Raw genomic sequence first — 26,306 nt, forward strand, 5'->3', positions numbered from 1 at the left:
TGAGAGTCCCTTGGACTGTCAGGAGATCAAACCAGTTCATCCTAAAGGAAATCAGTCCTGAACATTCAGTGGAAGGACTGAAACTCCAGTACTTTGGCCACCTGATGCGAAAAACTGACTCAATGGAAAAGACCCTGATGCTGGGAAAGATTGAAGGCAGGAGGAGAAGGGGATGACAGAGAATGAGATGGCTGGATGGCATCACTGACTCAATGGAGGTGAGTTTGAGTGAACTCCGGGAATTGGTGATGGACAGGGAGGCCTGGCGTGCTGTGATTCATGGGTCGCAAAGAGTCGGACACGACTGAGCGACTGAACTGAACTGACGTTGGGCCAACTAAGACGGATGGGACAAGGTGGAGAGTTCTGACAAAATGTGACACATTGGAGAAGGGAATGCTAAACCCCTTCAGTATTCTTGCCTTGAGAACCCCGTGAACAGTATGAAAAGCCAAAAAGATAAGACACTAAAAGATGAACTCCCAGGGTCAGTAGGTGCCCAATATGCTACTGGATAAGAACAGAGGAACAGCTCCAGAAGTAATGAAGAACCTGAGCCAAAGCAGAAACAATGCCCAGTTGTGGATGTGTCTGGTGGTAAAAGTAAAGTCCATTCCGTAAAGAACAATACTGCATAGGAACCTGGAATGTTAGGTCCATGAATAAAAATATATTGGACGTGGTCAGACAGGATATGGCAAGACTGAACATCAGTATTTTAGAGGTCAGTAAACTAAAATGGACCGGAATAGGTGAATTTAATTCAGATGACCATTAAATCTACTACTGTGGACAAGAAATCCTTAAAAGAAATGGAGTAGCCCTCATAGTTAACAAAAGATTGCAAAATGCAGTTCTTGGGTGCAATCTCAAAAATGACAGAATGATCTCTGTTTGTTTCCTAGGCAAACCATTCATTATCATAGTAATTCAAGTCTATGACCAACCACTAATGCTGAAGAAGCTGAACAGTTCTTTGATGACCTACAAGACCTTCTAGAACTAAGACCAAAAAAAAGATGACATTTTCATCATAGGGTACTGGAACGCAAAAGTAGGAAGTCAAGAGATACCTGGAATAACAGGCAAATTTGGCCTTGGAGTATAAAATGAAGCAGGGCAAAGGATCTTGCCAAGAGAATGCAAACACCCTCTTCCAACAACACAAGAGTCAATTGTATACATGGACATCACCAGATTGTCAACACCAAAATCAGACTGATTATATTCTTTGCAGCTGAAAACAGAGAAACTCAATACAGTCGGCAAAAAAAAAGACCAGGAGCTGACTGTGGCTCAGATTATGAACTCCTTATTGCCAAAATCAGACTTAAGTTGAAAAAAGTAGGGAAAACCACTAGATCATTAAAGTATGACCTAAATCAAATCCCTTATGATTATACACTGAAAGTGACCAATAGATTCAAGGGATTAGGTCTGATGCACAAAATGCCTGAAGTACTATGGACAGAGGTTTGTGACACTGTACAGGAGGTGGTGAAAACAGCCCCAAGAAAAACAAATGCAAAAAGGCAAAATGGCTGTCTAAGGAGGCCTTAGAAATAGCTGAGAAAAGACAAGAAGTAAAAGGCAAAGGAGTTTTCTCCTTTATACCCGTCTGAATGCAGAGTTCCAAAGAATAGCAAGGAGAGTTAAGAAAGCCTTCCTTAGTGACCAATGTAAAGAAATAGAGGAAAACAATAGATGGGAAAGACTAGAGATCTCTTCAAGAAAATTAGAGATACCAAGGGAACATTTCATGCAAAGTTGGGCTCAATAAAGGAAAGAAACGGTATGGACCTAACAGAAGTAGAAGATATTAAGACGACGTAGCAAGAATACACAGAAGAACTATTCAAAAAAGATCTTAATGACCCAGATAACCATGATGGTGTGATCACTCAACTAGAGTCAAACATCTTGGAGTGTGAAGTCAAAGTGGGCCTTAGGAACCATCACTAGGGACAAAGCTAGTGAAGGAGAAGGAACTCCTTCTCTGAACAACAACAACACAGGTCCCTCTACACATTTGTCTTATAGCAAGTCTTTCAGCTATACTTTCTGCCAAGAGTACTCTACCTACTCCAATTCAACTGACTTTCTCTTCCAAGTTTACCTCGGTCTTCACTTCCTTCTCAAAACTCTGACCATATCTCCTCAAACCCCATGGGGCTGTATACTCTTCCTGATCCCCAGGAGCCCCATATTCAGGCACTCCATGAACACCTATGACAATGCATTGTCCCTGCCCAGCTACCTGTTTGCTTGTTTCTCTCTTCCATTTGAGGATGGGGACTTTTATCTTTGTGACCCCAATGTGTAGGACAGCACCTGACCCTCAGCAGGTAGTCACAGAGAATCTGCTAGATGATTAAATAGTCCGAAATTACACATGCAATAGAGAACAGACAGGTAGTAGTTATTACAGATCAGAGGGGTAGGGCCCCTGAGGAGAGTCCATGCCCGGGCTGAGAAGCAAGTCAGCACATGTGGTAACATGGCATAGATGCTACATTTGTCACAGATTCTGAAAGACAGACTATATGTCATCAGAACAGCTAGGGACCTATGAGATTAATCTTAGCCTCCTCTCATTTTCCAAAGGCAGACATGGAGCCCCAAACAAGAGCTAAGACATTTCATTCACCCAGACCAAACATCCAAGAACTCATCTCACAGCTCCCATTTTAATAGCCAGACAGGATAACATAACCATTGCACTCAAGGGGAACCCCAAACTGTTCCTCTGAATATGCGACCTTTCTTCTAGGGTCAGTGATGCTTGGACATCAGGGCCAACTCATGTAATAATATCTAAAGAAATATAAAATCTTTCAGATATGGAAAGAGTATTCAAACACCATCCAGCTGAAACTGTTCCCATGCAACAATGAAAATATCCTGACATTACTCCCACAACCACTCCCTATACTAATACGTGCATGCATGCTACATTAAATTTCCCAGGATTTCTGGCAGAGGTATTCTATATTTACAATGATAATATTCTATAAATATTCTATGCCTCTGCTGATAATATTTAATGTGCATTTTTTAAAGCACGAATGTGGTTGCAATAAATGGTACCAGACTAGACTGTTTGAATAACAAAACTGGTTGGAACATGCATTGGTATACAGAGACACTGGTAGAAATTTCCAACAGCAAAAATGATCCCTCCTATTGGTCTTTTTTCCCCCATCAAAAGAGTGTTTGAAAGTTTTCAATGGAGCTTTTCTAGTTAGAATTATCAGTGAGAACCTGAAAAAGTCATTCAACACAGGCATCAGTTTCCTTTTCCATCTCTGTGCTTTTACATGTTTCATGAATAGTACATGATACAGTAAACATATCAATGGACTAGGAGTCAGGAGAATCACGTCTAGATGCTGACCACCTGGGTTATCCTGGGAAAATCACGCCCCCTCTATGAACATCAGCTTCCCCATCTGTACAATGAGCAGATGATGAAAAGAGACCAGAGTTCCCTCACATGCAGGCTTTAATATTTTTATATGTATTCTGGGGACAATTCCATTTGTCAAAAAAGAATGTTCGTGCCTGAAAAATGTTCACAAATTACTCTCCAATTTTTTTCCTCTTTGACAATCCATGACTCTTTTTAAAAAAATAATTGTATTTATTTTTGCCTGTACTGTGTGTTTGTTGCTGCCCAGGTGTTTTTCTCATAGCAGCAAGTTGTGGTTACTCTCCAATTGCTGTGCATGGGCTTCTCATTGCAGTGGCTTCTCTTGCTGTGGTACCTGTGCTCAGTAGTTGTGGCTCCCGTGCTCTGTGGAGCACAGGTTCAATAGTTGTGGCACATGGGCTCAACTGCTCCTCAGCATGTGGGAATCCTCCCAGACCAGGGATTGAACCCACGCTTTCAGGGTGGGCAGGGTGATTCTTTACCACTGAGCCACCAGAGAAGTCCAACAATCCATGACATTTAATTGACTAAGTTAGCACTAGGATATAAGGGATGCAACAGGTTCAAACTGGAGACAATTCCCCAAGATCCTCTGTCCAACTAGAAATTACTTTCTGAAAGTGAAACAAAGTAATGGATACAGCAGGCCACCTACAAAAATTCTTTCCTTTCCAAGAGATGGTGTGCAAATGTGCTGCTGATGAGTTTCCAATGTCATCTCAGTTTCCATCCAGACTAAACTATGATTAATGTAAGCTAGACTGTGACAAGCAATGTCATAACAGCAGGGGTGGGAGAGTGTTTGCATGGATTTAGGGAGAGCCAAAGTGTGAGAAAATGTCAATGTGCTCTGTCCAGGGGAATCAGTGCTCTGATTCTAAAAACAAATACCAGTTCTCTGGAGAGGCCTATTTCTGGAGTGGAGAAGGACAGTCTGTCACACCACCATAGCTGGAGGGAAATGTCCCCTGAGAACATCAGATGCCTTTGCTCTAACTCTATATTCACAAAGTCATATTCTGACATACCATTTCATCTCTAGAGTTAACTTGCCAACCAGGAGCGTGTGCCCTGTGCAAAGAATTGACACCTGATATAGTGCTGGATACAATTCTTATCATAAACTAAGAAAAAGCGTATCTGAAAAATGACAGTTGTCTAATTTTGAATTAGTATGGGGAAATTAATAACAATGACTGTATATTCTGAAAAACCAAGACACAAACTCAGGATCTGGAGTTGCCTCACCAGGATGGGCATTTATCCATGAAGCCTAGCCTGAAATGGTCAGTTTCTCACCAGCATCATTCCATTTCTAGACAGAAACTTCAATATAGCAGATTTCCTACTTCTCGGGGCCTAGCACTAATGACACAAAGGATATTTTCCAGTCCAGACTCATTAACCTCATTGTAGCTTTGCTCTGTTTTAGGGCCATGGTTTCAGTCAACCTGGCCTGCTAGGAAGTTCAAAGTTTATGAAGCTTTAATAAGTAACTATTATGTAAAAGGCAACAGCTACAGGGGAAACTAGATCGAAAAAATAAACAAAAATGGTGCCTAGATTACTGAAAACATACAAAGAAACACTGCTGCTACTGCTGCTGCTAAGTCACTCCAGTCGTGTCCGACTCTGTGTGACCCCATAGACGGAAGCCCACCAGGCTCCCCCGTCCCTGGGATTCTCCAGGCAAGAACACTGGAGTGGGTTGCCGTTTCCTTCTCCAATGTGTAAAAGTGAAAAGGGAAAGTGAAGTCGCTCAGTCGTGTCCGACCCTTAGCGACCCCACAGACTGAAGCCTACCAGGCTCCTCCATCCATGGGATTTTCTAGGCAAGAGTACTGGAGTGGCTTGCCATTGCCTTCTCCGCAAAGAAACACTACTGGAGATAAAACAGATTTGTGACTTTTATTTCAAACTCCCAAGAATAGCATATGTGAGATTGCATGATATAACTGAGCCCTGTCAACCTCTCCAACTTCAGTTCCATCCATCCATCTCCTGAAGGTATCCGCTACCTTCTAGTCATATAATGTATTGGCAATTCAATGTATATGTCCATGCTTTTACATTTGTAGTTTCTTCTGCCTAGAGTATCCAGCTCAATTGGAACTTTCTGATTCATCTTGAAGGGGAATATAATATACCTCTGCAAAATAAACGTCTTTGGCTTAAGTATTACTAGTTTTAAAAAACAGCAGGCATTATTATATAAAAAACAGATTTAAAAGGACCAATTATATAGCACAGGGAACTATAACAACTTGTATAACCTATAATGGAAAAGAATATGAAAAATTATATATATATACACACATATATATGTATGTGTATATGTATAATGGAAGCATTTTGCTATATACCTGAAACTAACAGGATATTGTAAATCCAGTATACTTCCATTAAAAAAAAAGAAAAGAAATAGTAGACAGAAAAAGTTCTGAAACCTTAGTAGGAGGTGCTAGTTTGTAAGACACATTTATATTTATAAAGGAAAAATCTCCACTTGTAAAGGTGTCTCCCTCTTCTTAGGGCTTTTCTGGTGACTCAGTGGTAAAGAATCCCCCTGCCAAGTAGGAAATGTAAGGGACATGGGTTCAATCCCTGGATCAGGAAGATACCCTGGAGAAGGAAATGGTAACCCACCCCTGTATCCTTGCCTGGAGAATCCCATCGACAGAGTCTGGCAGACTACTGTCCATGGAGTCACGAAAAGTAGGACATGACTTAGTGACCAAACAACAACTCCCTTTCCTTACCAGGAAGAGGATGAGTAAATCTAGCAACTCTAATCTATGAAGAGCGTACATGCTAAGTCACTTCAGTCATGTCTAACTCTGAACAACTCCATGGACTGTAGCCCACCAGGCTCCTCTGTCCATGGGATTCTAGAGCCAAGTGGAGTGGATTGCCATGCCCTCCTCCAGGGAATCTTCCTAACCCAGGGATGGAACCCAGGGATGGAACCCAGGGATGAGTCTCTTATGTCTCCTACATTGGCAGGGAGGATTCTTTACCACAAGCACCACCTTAAATGGCATTATAATGGTCAAACTCTCCTTTGCTAACCTTTTCCTGTTAACTTCAGATAACATCTTTGTCATTAGCAGGAGATGGTATTTAAGATGGTGCTTGGTATTTCTCCCATTAATCTGTCATATATTACAGAGTAGTTCTCAGCCAAGAACCTAGAAGGGTAGAGGGAAAACGATTTTTCCTTCCCTACAAGCTCAAGCATCATCTTATTCCTTAAGCCCTCAATGGGAAAGAGTGACCTCCCATGTATTTCCATAGAACCCTATTTAGTATGCCTATCTAAGCTCTTATGTTACTGCATTGTAATTACTGATTCAGAATGTTCCACAGTTTATTGTGATCCACACAGTCAAAGGCTTTGGCATAGTCAATGAAGCAGAAATAGATGTTTTTCTGAAACTCTCTTGCTTTCTCCATGATCCAGCGGATGTTGGCAATTTGATCTCTGGTGCCTCTGCCTTTTCTAAAACCTGCTTGAACATCTGGGAGTTCACGGTTTACATACTGCTGAAGCCTGGCTTGGAGAATTTTGAGCATGACTTTACTAGCGTGTGAGATGAGTGCAATTGTGCGGTAGTTTGAGCATTCTTTGGCATTGCCTTTCTTTGGGATTGGAATGAAGACTGACCTCTTCCAGTCCTGTGGCCACTGCTGAGTTTTCCAAATCTGCTGGCATATTGAGTGCAGCACTTTCACAGCATCATCTTTCAAGACTTGAAATAGCTCAACTGGAATTCCATCACCTCCACTAGCTTTGTTCGTAGTGATGCTTTCTAAGGCCCACTTGACTTCACATTCCAAGATGTCTGGCTCTAGGTCAGTGATCACATTATCATGACTATCTTGGTCGTGAAGATCTTTTTTGTACAGTTCTTCTGTGTATTCCTGCCACCTCTTCTTAATATCTTCTGCTTCTGTTAGGTCCATACCATTTCTGTCCTTTATCGAGCCCATCTTTGCATGAAAAGTTCCCTTGGAATCTCTAATTTTCTTGAAGAGGTCTCTTGTTTTTCCTATTCTGTTGTTTTCCTCTATTTCTTTGCATTGATCACTGAGGAAGGCTTTCTTATCTCTCCTTGCTATTCTTTGGAACTCTGCATTCAGATGCTTATATCTTTGCTTTTCTCCTTTGCTTTTCGCCTCTCTTCTTTTTACAGCTATTTGTAAGGCCTCCTCAGACAGCCATTTCGCTCTTTTGCATTTCTTTTCCATAGGGATGGTCTTGGTCCCTGTCTCCTGTACAATGTCACGAACCTCCGTCCAGAGTTCATCAGGCACTCTATCAATCAGATCTAGTCCCTTAAATCTATTTCTCACTTCCACTGCATATTCATAATCCCAGACCACCTGACCTGCCTCTTGAGAAACCTGTATGCAGGTCAGGAAGCAACAGTTAGAACCGGTCATGGAACAACAGACTGGTTCCAAATAGGAAAAGGAGTGCGTCAAGGTTGTATATTGTCACCTTGCTTATTTAACTTCTATGCAGAGTACATCATGAGGAACGCTGGGCTGGAAGAAGCACAAGCTGGAATCAAGATTGCCGGGAGAAATATCAATAACCTCAGATATGCAGATGACACTACCCTTATGGCAGAAAGTGAAGAGGAACTCAAAAGCCTCTTGATGAAAGTGAAAGAGGAGAGTGAAAAGGTTGGCTTGAAGCTCAACATTCAGAAAACAAAGATCATGGCATCTGGTCCCATCACTTCATGGGAAATAGATGGAAAAACAATGGAAACAGTGTCAGACTTTGTTTTTTTGGGCTCCAAAATCACTGCAGATGCTGATTGCAGCCATGAAATTAAAAGACGCTTGCTCCTTGGAAGGAAAGTTATGACCAACCTTGATAGTATATTAAAAAGCAGAGACATTACTTTGCCAACCAAGGTCCGTCTAGTCAAGGCAATGGTTTTTCCCGTGGTCATGTATGGATGTGAGAGTTGGACTGTGAAGAAAGCTGATCGCCAAAGAATCGATGCTTTTGAACTGTGGTGTTGGAGAAGACTCTTGAGAGTCCCTTATACTGCAAGGAGATCCAACCAGTCCATTCTAAAGGAGATCAATCCTGGATGTTCATTGGAGGGACTGATGCTGAGGCTGAAACTCCAATACTTTGGCCACCTCATGAGACGAGTTGACTCACTGGAAAAGACTCTGATGCTGGGAAAGGTTGGGGGCGGGAGGAGAAGGGGACGACGGAGAATGAGATGGCTGGATGGCATCTCCGACTCTGTGAACATGAGTTTGAGTGTACTCCGGGAGTTGGTGATGGACAGGGAGGCCTGGCGTGCTTTGATTCATGGGGTCGCGGAGAGTCGGACACGACTGAGCGACTGAACTGAACTGAACTGAACTGAATTACTGATTTCCTTCTCTATATCCCCTCTTACACTACCAGTTCCTTGGGGGATGTTGTGGCACATTATTCATTTCTGTATCTCCAGTTTCCTAATGAACAATCAGCATTTATTAATAAATGTTCACTAAATAAATGACCAAGTGCCTGTCTATGAAAGAGTACAGAACACCAGAGAGATGATCCAGTCACTGGGAGCCACGGAGTTGAGTTATAAACAGTTTGCTTTGTACAGTCCCACACTGAACTTTCCAATGTGGTTTCTCCATGTCTTAAGCCCCCTTTCCAGCAGCTTTGCCAAACACTGGAGATTTTCATTGTTGGTCAATTTTGTTAATGAAATTCAAAATAAATCATTCTACTGAGAGCAGAGTGAGTTCAATAACCAGAGGCTGAGTTGAAAGAAGAGAAAATCAACACCAAAACAGTCTAGGAAAAGGTCATAATGCCTTTCCATTCCTCCACGAGTTCTTTGTGAATTGGATCCAACATTCATCTTTTCTTCTGGGCATTTGAAATAATGTCAGACTAAGTAATAAATGTCAGATGAGGTGAAAAATATCTGGTTAAGAGGACAGCATTCCTTACACAGCCAAAGAAAGGCTATTCAAACCTTACCACATAAATGTGGCTTTCAAATCCTTAGAGACCTGAGGCAACATCTCACTTTCTGGGGAGGATGGAGAGTATCTTTCTCCTTGTTCCTCCTCCAACGTTAACAAATACGCCTCCTCGGCTCAGTGATATTCCACTTCAGTGTGTCCTTACAAAAAGAGGCAGGAAGAACAAAGAGATGGGGGGAATCTATCAGTAATAGCCACAGAGTTATTGCTTCAAATGGCCATTTTTAAGCTAACTTGTATCATCTGTTCTATGACAAAATTGAAAAGTTTCTCCTTTTCCTGAACATGGTTGCTCTTCTCTCCAACTCAATTTTCTCTCTTCTCTCTCCCCCTTTATTTTCTATTCCCTTCCTGTAATTAAATCTGGAGTTATCACTTGACAATGCCCTTACATATTCTCTGATTTGGCTTCAGGTAGAATTACTGAATTGATTTTTGGTGCCATATTAATTTTTTTACTATGCTGATATCAGTTTTCATGTACAAAATTCCATGGCATTATAGATATATGCTGGTTGTTACACTTCAAAGTCTGAGATATATGTTTTGCCTGAGATGTAGATTATTCATTATTTGCTGGATTTTTAAGGAGAATAAATTAAGATGATTGATGGATGAATACCCTGGGTCCTCTCATAGGCCTAGTGGGATTTTCTAAACAAAGCAGTAAGAGCATTCTAATATTGGAAAGTGTGTCTAAATTACAGAGCAAAAGAGTATATATCGTTCAATTAGGTACTGGAGGAGAATTAGGAGACCGAGGGTCAAATAAGCCATTTAACTCCGTCCATAATGAACCCAAGTCTCCCTTAAAATTGTTTGGCTGGGTCTATGTGTTCTAGGGAAGGGGACCCCTTCGAGGGCTGAAAGTGGGCTCTTGTCTAACACAGAAATGAATTATCCAAGGAGACCCATTTGCTGACAAAGTAAGAGATTTTATTGGGAAGGGGCACCCCGGTGGAGAGCAGCTGAGTAAGGGGAAACCAGGAGGACTGCTCTGCCACGTGGCTCACAGTCTTAAGTTTTATGGTGATGGGATTAGTTTCCAGGTTGTCATTGGCCAATCATTCTGCCTCAGAGACCTTCCTGGAGGCACATGCATTGCTCGGCCAAGATGGATGCCAATGAGAAGGATTATGGGAGGTGGTTGGACACACAGTGTCACTTTTTTGACCTTTCCCAAACTCTTCTGGTTGGTGGTGGCTTATTAGTTCCATGTTCTTTACTAGGACCTCCTGTCATAAAACAACCCATGCAAACAGGTACTATAGTGCCTGGCCAGGGTGGGCAGTTTCAGTCAGTGTGCTATGTGCTCATGATCATCAAGTACTTAACTTATTCCATTTGATGGGGATTTTAACATCTGTAAAACCAAGGTCCGTTTAGTCAAGGCAATGGTTTTTCCCGTGGTCATGTATGGATGTGAGAGTTGGACTGTGAAGAAAGCTGATCGCCGAAGAATCGATGCTTTTGAACTGTGGTGTTGGAGAAGACTCTTGAGAGTCCCTTATACTGCAAGGAGATCCAACCAGTCCATTCTAAAGGAGATCAATCCTGGATGTTCATTGGAGGGACTGATGCTAAAGCTGAAACTCCAATACTTTGGCCACCTCATGCGGCGAGTTGACTCACTGGAAAAGACTCTGATGCTGGGAAAGGTTGGGGGCGGGAGGAGAAGGGGATGACGGAGAATGAGATGGCTGGATGGGATCACCGGCTCTGTGGACATGAGTTTGAGTATACTCCGGGAGTTGGTGATGGACAGGGAGGCCTGGCGTGCGGTGATTCATGGGGTCGCGGAGAGTCGGACACGACTGAGCGACTGAACTGAACTGAACTGAAAACAACTCCAGAAATGCTCCTCAGATGGTATTTTAGTGTGTGTGAAAGTTGCTCAGTCATATCCAATTCTTTGCGACCCCATGGACTGTAGCCTGCCAGGCTCCTCCGTCAGTGGAATTCTCCAGGCCAAAATACTAGAATGGGTAGCCATTCCCTTCTCCAAGGGATCTTCCAAACCCAGGGATAGAACCCAGGTTTCCCCCACTGCAGGAAGAATCTTTATCTTCTGAGCCACCAGGCGATTTCAGAGAGGAGCTAAAATAAAGGATATTGGGGGATGTAGTGGCCATATTCGAACACCCAAAGCCCCATGGGGTCCTGCTTGGGTACAATGTCTCTTTGACAAATTAACTATTTTAAGCTGATTATTTTCTGAGATACAGAAGACAAGGGATAAACTCTAAAAATCAAGTGTTACCCTTTTTAAAGGAACATTTACATTTGTAAGGAATGTTTCCATGGTAGTAATAGACAAGAGTAACTGGCAAATTTGGCCTTGGAGCACGGAATGAAGCAGGGCAAAGGCTAATAGAGTTTTGTCAAGAGAACGCACTGGTCATAGCAAACACCCTCTTCCAACAACACAAGAGAAGACTCTACACATGGACATCACCAGATGGTCAACACCGAAATCAGATTGATTATATTCTTTGCAACCAAAGATGGAGAAGCTGTATACAGTTAGTGAAAACAAGACCAGGAGCTGACTGTGGCTCAGATCATGAACTCCTTATTGCGAAGTTCAGACTTAAATTGAAGAAAGTAGGGAAAACCACTAGACCATTCAGATATGACCTCAATTAAATCCCTTATGGTTATACAGTAGAAGTGAGAAATAGATTTAAGGGACTAGATCTGATAGATAGAGTGCCTGATGAACTCTGGACGGAGGTTCGTGACATTGTACAGGAGACAGGGACCAAGACCATCCCCATGGAAAAGAAATGCAAAAGAGTGAAATGGCTGTCTGAGGAGGCCTTACAAATAGCTGTAAAAAGAAGAGAGGCGAAAAGCAAAGGAGAAAAGGAAAGATATAAGCATCTGAATGCAGAGTTCCAAAGAATAGCAAGGAGAGATAAGAAAGCCTTCCTCAGTGATCAATGCAAAGAAATAGAGGAAAACAACAGAATGGGAAAAACAAGAGACCTCTTCAAGAAAATTAGAGATTCCAAGGGAACATTTCATGCAAAGATGGGCTCGATAAAGGACAGAAATGGTATGGACCTAACAGAAGCAGAAGATATTAAGAAGAGGTGGCAGGAATACACAGAAGAACTGTACAAAAAAGATCTTCACGACCAAGATAGTCACGATAACGTGATCACTGACCTAGAGCCAGCATCTTGGAATGTGAAGTCAAGTGGGCCTTAGAAAGCATCTCTATGAACAAAGCTAGTGGACGTGATGGAATTCCAGTTGAGCTATTTCAAGTCTTGAAAGATGATGCTGTGAAAGTGCTGCACTCAATATGCCAGCAGATTTGGAAAACTCAGCAGTGGCCACAGGACTGGAAAAGGTCAGTCTTCATTCCAATCCCAAAGAAAGGCAATGCCAAAGAATGCTCAAACTACCGGACAATTGCACTCATCTCACACGCTAGTAAAGTCATGCTCAAAATTCTCCAAGCCAGGCTTCAGCAGTATGTAAACCGTGAACTCCCAGATGTTCAAGCAGGTTTTAGAAAAGGCAGAGGCACCAGAGATCAAATTGCCAACATCCGCTGGATCATGGAGAAAGCAAGAGAGTTCCAGAAAAACATCTATTTCTGCTTCATTGACTATGCCAAAGCCTTTGACTGTGTGGATCACAATAAACTGTGGAACATTCTGAAAGAGATGGGAATCCCAGACCACCTAACCTGCCTCTTGAGAAACCTGTATGCAGGTCAGGAAGCAACAGTTAGAACCGGACATGGAACAACAGACTGGTTCCAAATAGGAAAAGGTGTACGTCAAGGCTGTATATTGTCACCTTGCTTATTTAACTTATATGCAGAGTACATCATGAGGAACTCTGGGCTGGAAGAAGCACAAGCTGGAATCAAGATTGCTGGGAGAAATATCAATAACCTCAGATATGCAGATGACACTACCCTTATGGCAGAAAGTGAAGAGGAACTCAAAAGCCTCTTGATGAAAGTGAAAGAGGAGAGTGAAAAGGTTGGCTTGAAGCTCAACATTCAGAAAACAAAGATCATGGCATCTGGTCCCATCACTTCATGGGAAATAGATGGAAAAACAGTGGAAACAGTGTCAGACTTTATTTTTTGGGGCTCCAAAATCACTGCGGATGCTGATTGCAGCCATGAAATTAAAAGACGCTTGCTCCTTGGAAGGAAAGTTATGACCAACCTTGATAGTATATTAAAAAGCAGAGACATTACTTTGCCAACCAAGGTCCATCTAGTCAAGGCAATGGTTTTTCCCGTGGTCATGTATGGATGTGAGAGTTGGACTGTGAAGAAAGCTGATCGCCGAAGAATCGATGCTTTTGAACTGTGGTGTTGGAGAAGACTCTTGAGAGTCCCTTATACTGCAAGGAGATCCAACCAGTCCATTCTAAAGGAGATCAATCCTGGATGTTCATTGGAGGGACTGATGCTAAAGCTGAAACTCCAATACTTTGGCCACCTCATGCGACGAGTTGACTCACTGGAAAAGACTCTGATGCTGGGAAAGGTTGGGGGCGGGAGGAGAAGGGGACGACGGAGAATGAGATGGCTGGATGCCATCACCGACTCTGTGGACATGAGTTTGAATGTACTCCGGGAGTTGGTGATGGACAGGGAGGCCTGGCGTGCTGTGATTCATGGGGTCGCGGAGAGTCGGACACGACTGAGCGACTGAACTGAACTGAATAGACAAGAAGGAAGACTAAATCTCTAGAAACTCTTATCAACTGAGAAGGCAACTACTTAAAACTGCAATAACAACCTTACCCTTATTTACTGTGTGGTTTCTGGTCCCTCCACAAAACTGACTTTCCTCACCCTCAATATTCTCTTTTGTCTTTACCTGAAGATGGTACTTAAAGTGAGGACTTCAGCCATTTTGGAGTTATTCATTTTTCCCTGGTCTCTCCCATATACAGATTTTATTTTAAATTAATTTCACCCATTAATGTCTCATTTCAATTTAATTCTTAGACCAGACAGAAGAACCTAGAAAAGTAGAGAAAATTTTCTTATTCCCTGAAATCTGAAATGTCCCTCTTGTAATTTCCCAAGTTAAACATGAAAACATGTACTCCAATTCTTTTGGCAAAAACATTTATCATTGTTAATTAATAAATTGGCTTTTAAACATTTCTCTGTACTTTGGGAGGGGGGATATAAATTTAACTTCCCAGGGAAAAGTCAACCGGGGATGACCACCAGCTAGGCAACCCACAGAACTAAAACCAGATAGAAATAGGGACCAAAATCCTCAATATCCCCATTATTTATGTCATGATGTACAATCTTCCTGGGCTTCCCAGGTGGCGCTAGTAGTAAAGGATCTGCCTGCCAAAGCAGGAGATATAAAAGACAGGGTTCGATCCTTGGGTAGGAAAGATCCCCTGGAGGAGGGCTGACAATCCACTCCAGTATTCTTGCCTAGAGAATTCCTAGAGGAGCCTGGCAGGCTATGATCCACAAAGGTCACAAAGAGTCAGACGCTACTGAAGTGACTTAACATGCATGCATGTACAAGTTTCTCAGCACAGCATTCTATATCCTTCATAATCTAGCTTCAACCCTTCTGAAGTTTTAACTTCTGCATCTGCCTTCCATTCCAGTACACTTCAGCAGTCTGCCTTCTATGCATTTGATCATGTCCCACTCCCTTCACACTCTCTACTCCTATCGTGCCTAGTGAAGCCAAGTTCAGTTCAGTCACTAAGTGGTGTCTGACTCTTTGCAACCCCATGGACTGCAGCACGCCAGGCCACCCTGTCCATCACCAACTCCCAGGGTTCACTCAAACTCGTGTCCATTGAGTAAGTGATGGCATCCAACCATCTCATCCTCTGTCAATCCCTTCCCCTCCTGCCTTCAATCTTTCCCAGCATCAGGGTATTTTCAAATGAGTCAGTTCTTCGCATCAAGTGGCCAAAGTATTGGAGCCAAGGCCCAGGGCAAATATCTACTGTTCCATAATGTTTACTCCTAGCTCCGTGGGCAGGACTGGTCTTTCTTGAGCATTACCTTGCTATCATGTGAAATGAGTGCAATTGTACTGTAGTTTGAATATTCCTTGCCATTGCCTTTCTTTGGGATTGGAATGAAAACTGACCTTTTCCAGTTCTGTGACCACTGTTGACTTTTCAAAATTTCCTGACATATTGAGTGCAGTATCATCTTTTAGGAGTTTTAATAGTTCAGCTGGAATTCCATCACCTCCACTAGGTTTGTACCTGGTAATGCTTCCAAAAGCCCACTTGACTTCACACTCTAGGATCTCTGGCTCTAGGTTACCCAGGTCATTAAGACCTTTTTTACACAGTTATTCTGTGTATTGTATTTCTGCTTCTGTTAGGTCCTTACTATTTCTGTCCTTTAGTGTGCTCAGTTTTGAATGAAATGTTCCCTTAATATCTCCAACTTTCTTGAAGTGATCTCTAGTATTTCCTATTATATTGTTATCCTCTGTTGCTTTGCACTGTTCACTTAAAGAAGGCTTTCTTGTCTCTCACTGCTATTCTCTACAACTCTGCATTCAGTGGGGTATATTCCCTTTCTTACTTTCCTTTGGCTTCTCTTCTTCCCTCAGTTATTTGTAAAGTATCCTCAGACAAGCACTTTGCCTTCTTGCATTACTTTTTCATTGGGATGGCTTTGGTCACAGCCTCCTGTACAATGTTATGATCTTTAATCCATAATTCTTCAGGCAATCTCTCTACCAGATCTAATGCATTGAATCTGTTCATCACCTCCACTGTATAATCATAAGGGATTTGATTTGGGCCATATCTAAATGGCCTACTGGTTTTCCCTACTTTCTTCAATTTAAGCCTGAATTAAAAAAAAATATTTTAAAAAAGTGATCCTAGTAATATATTGATCAGACTTTAAAAGAATGGTCCAATCACGCATAAGTAGAGCCCTACTACTAACCATAATAGAAAACATGAAAAATCAAAGTAATTCAACAGATTTTTATTGTGTACCTACAGTGTGCAAGGAACTTTCTGAGTAGTGGTGATTCAACAGAGAAGACAATTTCCCCATGTTTATGTAGTATATATTATAGTGGGAAGAGAAAAACAATAACCAAAAAAAAAAAAAAAAATTAACAGCACCTGACTTGAGGTAGCAAGTGAAAGTGAAAATAAAATTCGCTCATGTCCAACTTTTTGTGACCCCATGGACAATACAGGGGATCTTCCCAACCCAGGGAGCGAACCCAGTTCTCTTGCAAGGCAGGCAGTTTCTTTACCAGCTGAGCCACAAGGGAAGGCCGACTAAAGGTAGTAAGTGCCGTGAAAAATAGTAAGACAGTAGTGTAAGGAGAAAATTTTTCATTATGTGACAGCTTCAGACCTAAGTATTTCTTTAGATCTATTTCCTAAGACTTTGGATGATGCAGGCTACTTAATATGGAAATACAAATTGATGTTCTTAGTATTATCAACAGTGGATGGTAAGCCACACAACCATTGAGGCTAATGCCATTGTTACAAGCCCTATAAATAAAAGAAAGACATCAAGAAAGGAAAAGATGGAAGGAAGCAGAAAGGGAGTACGGTGTTCTAAATGTGCATTTTTCCAAATATTAACTTGTCCTTCAAGTCCCTGTTACGGGGCTACTATATAAGCAAATTACCTTATAATAAAATCCACTGAGCACTCAAGTACCTAAATCCAGATGGACCTAGCTTACACAGGCTTCTACAGAAGAGATAAATATTAGAGCAGCATTCCAGTTGTTTTAGTTTTCTCTGCTTCCAAGCCTCCTCACTACAGGTGTCTTCCATTTCCTCCTTTATCACAAACCATTTCCCCTCAGGCAGTAGCAATTATATTTGTTTGAAACTCTAATTTCTTAAGAACTAATGCAGATTTGCTTTAAAGCAGATGCCAAAGTGCTAAAACACTGTTATTCTGTGGTATTTCTGGAAAATGAAATAGTACAGTTTTATCTTTTAATAAAGAAATTTGGCACCGTTATTACAGGCTTAGCAATAGTCCTCAAATCGTTACAAAGACTTTCAGCAAACAAAGGATGTGTATATGTGTTTTGAGGAGGCAAAGTCAAACTGCCAGGTTGATTGTTTCTAAATAAATATTCTGATATTAAAACCAGACTTTCATATCTTAAGAAAAAAGGACATTTACTGCAGGAAAATGACAATTTGGTTACCTAAGGATATTTTTCTTTTTAAAAATCACTGTGCATTTTCAAATAACAGAGAAACACTAATTTTTAAAATTACTTAAGAATATGGTTAATAACATTTTCACCACCTATTTACTCATGTTCTTGCAAAGTTTTATTTCTCCAAAATGAGAAACAGGGTCCTGTCTCTATGTCCATTCTCTTTAAAGTGGAAAAAAATGGGATGACCTCCATCACACTTTGTGAAATTCATATCCTCATTTGCACTTCAGGGACTTGGGGCTAACCCCTGAGGGATGGAATCAGAATGAAATTATTAAAATGTAAGTATTTTGCAATTATTCATTTATTCAAGCATTTCTTCTACTTTCCTGTATTCATTTAGAAACAAATTTAACACAACTACTGCACATTCATTTCAGAAAAATTAAACACACAATATAAGCACAATAATAGCAAATGTAAAACATATGCAACTATCAGTTCAGTTCAGTCGCTCAGTCGTGTCCGACTCTTTGCAACCCCATGAATCACAGCACGCCAGGCCTCCCTGTCCATCACCAGCTCCTAGAGTTCACTCAAACTCACCTCCATCGAGTCGGTGATGCCATCCAGCCATCTCATTCTCTGTCCTCCCCTTCTCCTCCCGCCCCCAATCCTTCCCAGCGTCAGAGTCTTTTCCAGTGAGTCAACTCATCGCATGAGATGGCCAAAGTATTGGAGTTTCAGCTTTAGCATCAGCCCTTCCAATGAACACCCAGGATTGATCTCCTTTAGAATGGACTGGTTGGATCTCCTCGTAGTCCAAGGGACTCTCAAGAGTCTTCTCCAGTACCACAGTTCAAAAGCATCAATTCTTCAGCGATCAGCTTTCTTCACAGTCCAACTCTCACATCCATACATGACCACCGGAAAAACCATAGCCTTGACTAGACGAACCTTGGTTGGCAAAGTAATGTCTCTGCTTTTTAATATACTATCTAGGTTGGTCATAACTTTCCTTCCAAGGAGTAAGCGTCTTTGAATTTCATGGCTGCAATCACCATCTGCAGTGATTTTGCAGCCCCAAAAATAAAGTCAGCTACTTATTTCCACTGTTTTTCCATCTATTTCCCATGAAGTGATGGGACCAGATGCCATGATCTTAGTTTTCTGAATGTTGAGCTTTAAGCCAACTTTTTCACTCTCCTCTTTCACTTTCATCAAGAGGCTCTTTACTTGTTCTTCACTTTCTCCCAAAAGGGTGGTGTCATCTGCATATCTGAGGTTATACTATATTAACAGTTTGGTTTATGGTCATTCAACATGTATATATACATGTACTTTCATGCTAAGTTGCTGCAATCATGTCCAACTCTTTGCAACCCTATGGACTATAGCCCATCAGGCTCCTCTGTCCATGGGATTCTCCAGGCAAGTATAATGGAGTGGGTTGCCATGCCTTCCTCCATGGGATCTGCCTGAACCAGGGATCTCCTGCATTAGCAGGTGGGTTTGTTGCCACTAGTGCCACCTGGGAAGCCTATAAACATACACACAAATATAGATTAAAAGATGTGTAATAAAAGTGGAATTGGAAATTATTTTCCTCACTTAAGTCTATAGAGAACATCTATCTATCTTAATAAATGCAGTTCTACACCTTTGTTTTTAATAGCTGCTAATGTATTTCATTGTATACATCTTACATAGTTTACATAACTACTTTACATAATTTGCATAACTGCTTTCATTTTATTACATATTTAAGTTGTTTAAAGTCTTTTCCCATAATATTCAACCCAGCTATGAACATCCTTGCAGCTAAATTATAGCCATTAGCTATTTTCAAAAGAAAATAATGCTACAAGTGAAGGGTAAAAGGGCACGAAAATGTTTAAGACTTTCAAACATATTGTCTACTGCATGTCAGGCACTGTGTTAAGCTCTGAAACTCAAAAACCAAACAAAACACCAACATGGCCTCCAAAGAATTTACAATCTAGTGGAGAATTCAGACATGTACACAAGGGATAAAGACACAAGGCATGCTGCCATAAGAGCTGTAACAGAAGAAAAATACAGTGATGTGGGAGAGCTATACTGCACAAGAACTTTTCCTTGGTTTAGCCCCTCAGTATTGGCAGGGGAGCAATTCCAGAACCTGATATGGGTACCAAACTCCACAGACACTCAAGTCCATTAATCAGCCCCCGGTATCCACTGTTCCCCATCCAAAGATTCAACCAATTGAGGAGTACGTAGTACTTACTCCATGTATGTACTGAAAAAACTATGCATATAAGTAGAACCCCCCACAGTCCAAACCCATGCTCATTGTAAAACTAATGTTGGACATTATTTTTGCTTTACACCTTCTTTCCTAGAAGCAAAAATCCTCTTCAGATTCCTTTCAGTTAGAGAAAACAAAGGCAGGTCTTTCATAAAAATGAAGTGACATAAAGCAAACTTTCAGAAAGTGGGAGAAACCTTCATTTTCATAAGCAAGAACTGAAAAGTACACAGACTTGAAAAGCAAATACACTCTGCCAAATTAGAAACAACACAAATGAAGGGCTAGAGAGACCAGGAAATCTAGCTGCATTCCTGACAGGGAAAACCAATGAATTTTCAACTGACCTGCTCTGCTACAGAGGAGAGGGTAAGTGACAGAGTCCCTAAAATAAAGCTTCACTGTCCCTAAACTCTGATCTATACATACCCTTACCACCATTTACCAATTCACCACAGAGAGAAACCAAAGGATTTAGGGCCACAACAAGGTCCTACTATCAGGGAACTATATCAATATCCTATGATAAAACATAATGAAAAAGAATATATATATACAACTGAATTACTTTGCTGTAAAGCAGACATTAACATTTTCAGTTTTATAATAATTGTAATAAATTTAAAATAAAAAATATCTAAGGCCAAATATAATAGTGTTTCTAAAGATTACAACATTCTATCTTCCACCCTACCTTAGGTTTATATAAGAGCAGTCACAAATACCAAACAGTACTACATGCCAGGATTTTTCCCATTATTACCTCATTCAATCCTCCACATTCCCTGTAACATCATTCCCATGTTTAGTTCAGTCGCTCAGTCATGTCTGACTCTTTGCGACTCCATGGACAGAAGCACACCAGGCTTCCCTGTCAATTCAAAAACTAAACTCAGAGACGTTAAGACACTTTGTTGTACAAGGTAGGACTGCAAGCTTTTCCCATGTTTTAGGAACAGAACCTATCTGATGTTCTAGTTTACTAAATTTCTGGAACAATTTCTCATTTCATGAAGCAGCCTAAATATCATCTCAGAAAGCATACCTCTATCAATTGCCTTAATTATTCATCATAAACAACATGAGAGCAAATTAGACTTTTCCTCTTTGGACCTGAAATTTTTGGTAACACTTGAACACAAAAATCAGATGACTCTTCCATATAAAATATACAAAGGCATATTCTCAGTCCACTAGTGTTTCCAGAAAGGTATTTTGTTCAACTCTCTGGGTTAGAGTGTTTACACACACGCGGTGAAATAAAGAACTGAAAATTATTAATATCAACCCAGTCAAAATTATTCTTAGCCCAGAGATAAATCCACGCACCTATGGACACCTCATCTTTGACAAAGGAGGCAAGAATATAAAATGGAGAAAAGACAGTCTCTTTAACAAGTGGTGCTGGGAAAACTGGTCAGCCACCTGTAAAAGAATGAAACTAGAACACTTCCTAACACCATACACAAAAATAAATTCAAAATGGATTAGAGAGCTAAGTGTAAGACCAGAAACTATAAAACTCCTAGAGGAGAACGTAGGCAAAACACTCTCCGACATAAATCACAGCAGGATCCTCCATGACCCACCTCCCAGAATATTGGAAATAAAAGCAAAAATAAACAAATGGGACCTAATTAAAGTCAAAAGATTCTGCACAGCAAAGGAAACTATAAGTAAGGTGAAAAGACAGCCTTCAGAATGGGAGAAAATAATAGCAAATGAAGCAACTGATAAAGGATTAATCTCCAAAATATACAAGCAGCTCCTGCAGCTCCATTCCAGAAAAATAAATGACCCAATCAAAAAATGGGCCAAAGAACTAAACAGACATTTCTCCAAAGAAGACATAAAGATGGCTAACAAACACATGAAAAAATGCTCAACATCCCTCATAATCAGAGAAATGCAAATCAAAACCACAATGAGATACCATTTCACACCAGTCAGAATGGCTGCTATCCAAAAGTCTACATGCAATAAATGCTGGAGAGGATGTGGAGAGAAAGGAACCCTCTTACACTGTTGGTGGGAATGCAAACTAGTACACCCACTATGGAGAACAGTGTGGAGATTCCTCAAAAAACTGGAAATAGAACTGCCATATGATCCAGCAATCGCACTCCTGGGCATACACACCGAGGAAACCAGAATTGAAAGAGACACATGTACTCCAATGTTCATCGCAGCACTGTTTATAATAGCCAGGACATGGAAGCAACCTAGATGTCCATCTGCAGACGAATGGATAAGAAAGCTTTGGTACATATACACAATGGAGTATTATTCAGCCATTAAAAAGAATACATTTGAATTAGTTCTGATGAGGTGGATGAAACTGGAGCCTATTATACAGAGTGAAGTAAGCCAGAAAGAAAAACACCAATACAGCATACTAACGCATATATATGGAATTTAGAAAGATGCAAATGATAACCCTGTATACGAGATAGCAAAAGAGACACAGATGTATAGAACAGTCTTTGGGACTCTGTGGGAGAGGGTGAGGGTGGGATGATTTGGGAGAATGGCATTGAAACACGTATGTTGTCATATGTGAAACGAATCACTAGTTCAGGGTCAATGCATGTTATAGGATGCTCGGGGCTGGCATGCGGGGATGACCCAGAGGGAGGATAAAGGGAGGAGGGAGGTGGGAGGGGGGTTCAGGATGGGGAACTTATGTAAACCCGGGGCGAATTCATGTCAATGTATGGCAAAACCAATATAATATTGTAAAATTTAAAAAAAAATTATTCTTTCTTGCCTCAGTTTTTGCAGAGATCATATAAACTGCTTCAGGGCCTGAATAACCCAGATGTTATCTCAATTTTCATAGTGCATGGAGATACAGATAATGATAGATCATTAATAACACACCTAAAAGGCCACCAGGTTAATGGTAAATTAATGCTTTGTCTGCACTGAAAACAGTATATATATTCTATAACTTTCCTACACTTTTAAATAAAACTAGGTCACCTTTACAGCCATTTTTTGGTCTTTCCGATTAGTAACATCTTTTTGTTCTGCCTCCTTTTTAAAAATTTGTCAGTGATTCATTTTATTTACGATAAAATCCTCTTACGTAAGACTTTCTTTTCCTCAAGCTGAACTGCACTGTGAGTGAAAAGTCTTTAGACCCAGATTTTCCATTTCTGTTTCGAGAGGGAGTAAACACTTCAAGTTTCCCATTTTCCTTTACAGAAACAGGAGTGTGTAGGGCCATTATGAGTATGTGGGTACCATTCTACATTTTGCACTTCTAACATTCAGAAAGCTTTTAATACCTCTTGCTGCCTTGCAGAGTCTTACACATTTACATTTTAAAAATTCAGATGGAAGGAACCACCCCCTTGGCTATTATATCCTGTGAATCAGCACCAACCTGTGCAAATGGCAAAGTTGTTTGCGAAATGAAAGAATTAAATTGGCCTGACATCTTGGGCAAATGGCACTGCATATCCCATTAGCTGGGATAGAGGAGCTTGATGATCTCGACCACTGAGTAACTCCTATATAAAATAATGGCCTGTATAGTATTGCTACCTTAATTTTTTAATAGGGTTGGAGAGAAGGAAAAGAAATTAAGAAGTTTTGGTTACAGATGGAGCACAGGCAATTTATGTTTTGCACACTGGTATGAGACCAGCATATAAATGTAGAGGAGTTGGTAACATTAAATGAATTAGAAACACTGAGCAAGAAAAAAGTAAAATGAAGATTTTAAGCCCCCCAGAGGTACCCAGGGTATCTTTAATACATTTATTCATTTATGTGAGGGGAAAAAAATCCCTGTGGACCAATGGTTAACAATAGGTAGGATATTTCAGTCTCTATTCCTACTGATAACACAGATTAAATGAATTGATTCTTTTGACAAATCAAACATAACATTCAGTGAATGGAGAAAGAGAAATGATCAAAAAAGGATAAAAACCCAAAGGAACTTCCAGATCTCTAGAGGCAGAAAAGAAAAAACTTGAGGGTTTAAAAGCAGAGCAAAGAGGTTGCATGAGCAACAGAGGCAGTGATGTCTACAAGAGGAAAGAGAATAAAGGCAGAGTAAATAGAAAGCAGGGTAGATATGCCACCTAACTCAAGGCCCATCCCCTCCTATATAGCCTGGCACAAAGCTTAAGAATTTAGCAAGCGACATGGCAGTACATAAAGACAAACAGAATTATGTAGAGGAGGAAGCACAAACAAGAAGCCAAGAGATCTTTTGTGGCTTCTTGTACATCATAGATGGAGCTCAAGGACATTCATTATGCTATGCGGAATGAGGCAAACAGAAAAAGACAAATACAATATGATCTCTTCTATGTGGAAAGTAAACAACAACAAAAACACTCTGAATTCAGCCAGGTAGAGAACATACTGGTGGTTGCCTGAGGGGAGGAGATGTGGTGGGCAAGATGGGTGAATGGAGTCAATAGGTACAAACTTCCAGGTACAAAATGGGTAAGTCCTAGGGATGGGATGTACAGCATGGTGACTACAGTCAACAATACTGTATGGCATATTTGAAAGTTGCTAACAGAGTAGACTGTAAAAGTTCTCATAACAAGAAAAAAGAAAAAAAAAACACATCATTCTTAAGTATTAACTATATGCAAGGTGGTGTGGAAAATAGGGTGGGGGATATTGAGATGAATGCAAAGAATCCCTGTCCTTTACTCTGGTCGGAAAGTTGTTTCTGAAATTCTTGTTCTCATTTTAGAGGAAATTAATTCACTCTTTCATCTTTAAACTGATGTTAGCTGTGTAGATGCTCTTTATCAGGTTGAGGAAGTTCTTTTCTATACCTAATTTGCTTTCAGTTTGTTACAAATGGATGTTCTGGTGGTGGTTTAGTTGCTAAGTCGTGTCTGACTCTCTGCGACCCCATGTCCACGGGATTCTCTGGGCAAGAATACTGGAGTGGGTTGCCATTTCCTTATTCAGGGGATCTTCCTTATCCAGGAATTGAACCCGGTCTCCTGCATTACAGGCGGATTCTTTACCAACTGAGCCACCAGAGAAGCACATTCTGTCAAATGTTTTTTATGCATAAATTGATATGATCATATGGTTTTTCTTTTTTAATCTGCTGATGTGGAAAATTGCATTGATTGATTCTCAAATACTAAACCAACCCTGAATTCCTGGCATAAATGCCATCTGGTCATGATAAGCTACTGTTTTTACATAAAACTGTCACTAGGTATCCACTGGGGATTGATTCCAGGACTCCCAGGGATACCAAAATCCAGAGATGCTCAAGTTCCTTGTAGTCAGTTCTCTGTATATGAAGGTTCCACACTGGCAGAGTTAACCAACTGCACGTCGAAAACTATTATTAGATTTGATTTGCTAACATCTTGCTTAGAAATTTTGCATCTATGATCATGAAAGATATAGATTCATAGTATTCTTTTTAGGGAGAGGGAATAATGTTTAGTCTACTTTTGAAATAATAACAATGCTGACCTCAAATAGAAATTTGGAAAGTATTCCCTCTCCTTGAATTTTCTGGAAGAGCTTGTATACACTTGATATTATCTCTTGTACAAATATCCTAAAACATCCATGGTGGAGCCAACCAGATCTGGAAAGTTTTATAAGAACAAATTCAATTTTTTAAAACTAGATACATGGCTACTTGGGTGGTCAATTTTATCTGAGTTTAGTAATTTGTATTTTTTATGATTTGTCCATTTCATCTAAGTCATCAGTTATACTGGCATAAAGTTGTTATGTTAACATTATCCTAAAAACTAGAATTTTTTAAAAAATTTTCACCCCATTGAAAATTCTGATTTTTTTTTCACTTATTCTTTCACCCATGGGTTATTCAGAAGAGTATAATTTTATTTCCAAATAGTTCAGAATTTTCCAGAGATTATTGTCTTATTGAATTCCACTTTGATTCCACTGTGGTGAGTTTAAATATCTTCCACATGACATGAATGCTATTAAATATTTTGAAAATAATTTTATAGCCCAGAATATGTTCCACCTTGGTGTTCTATGTGCACTTGAATGTAAATTCTGCTGTTGTTAGAATATTCTATAAATGTCAATTAGGTTAAGTTCATTAATAATATTGTTCAAGTTGACTAAGTGCTATTGATTTTATATTTACCTTGCTCTATTAATTACTGAGTGAGGGGTATTGAAATCTCCAACCATAATCATGGATTTGTCTGTTTCTCTTTGCAGTTCCATCAGTTTTTGTTTATATATTTTGTAGCTCTATTGTTCAGTTCAGTTCAATTCAGTTCAGTCGCTCAGTCGTGTCCGATTCTTTGAGACCCCATGAATCACAGCACGCCAGGCCTCCCTGTCCATCACCAACTCCCGGAGTTCACTCAAACTCATGTCCATCCAGTCGGTGATGCCATCCAGCCATCTCATTCTCTGTCGTCCCCGTCTCCTCCCACCC

Source organism: Moschus berezovskii, chromosome X (genome assembly GCF_049115385.1).
Source record: "Moschus berezovskii isolate FMDL1 chromosome X, NW_MosBer_1.0, whole genome shotgun sequence".
Taxonomy (NCBI): domain Eukaryota; kingdom Metazoa; phylum Chordata; class Mammalia; order Artiodactyla; family Moschidae; genus Moschus; species Moschus berezovskii.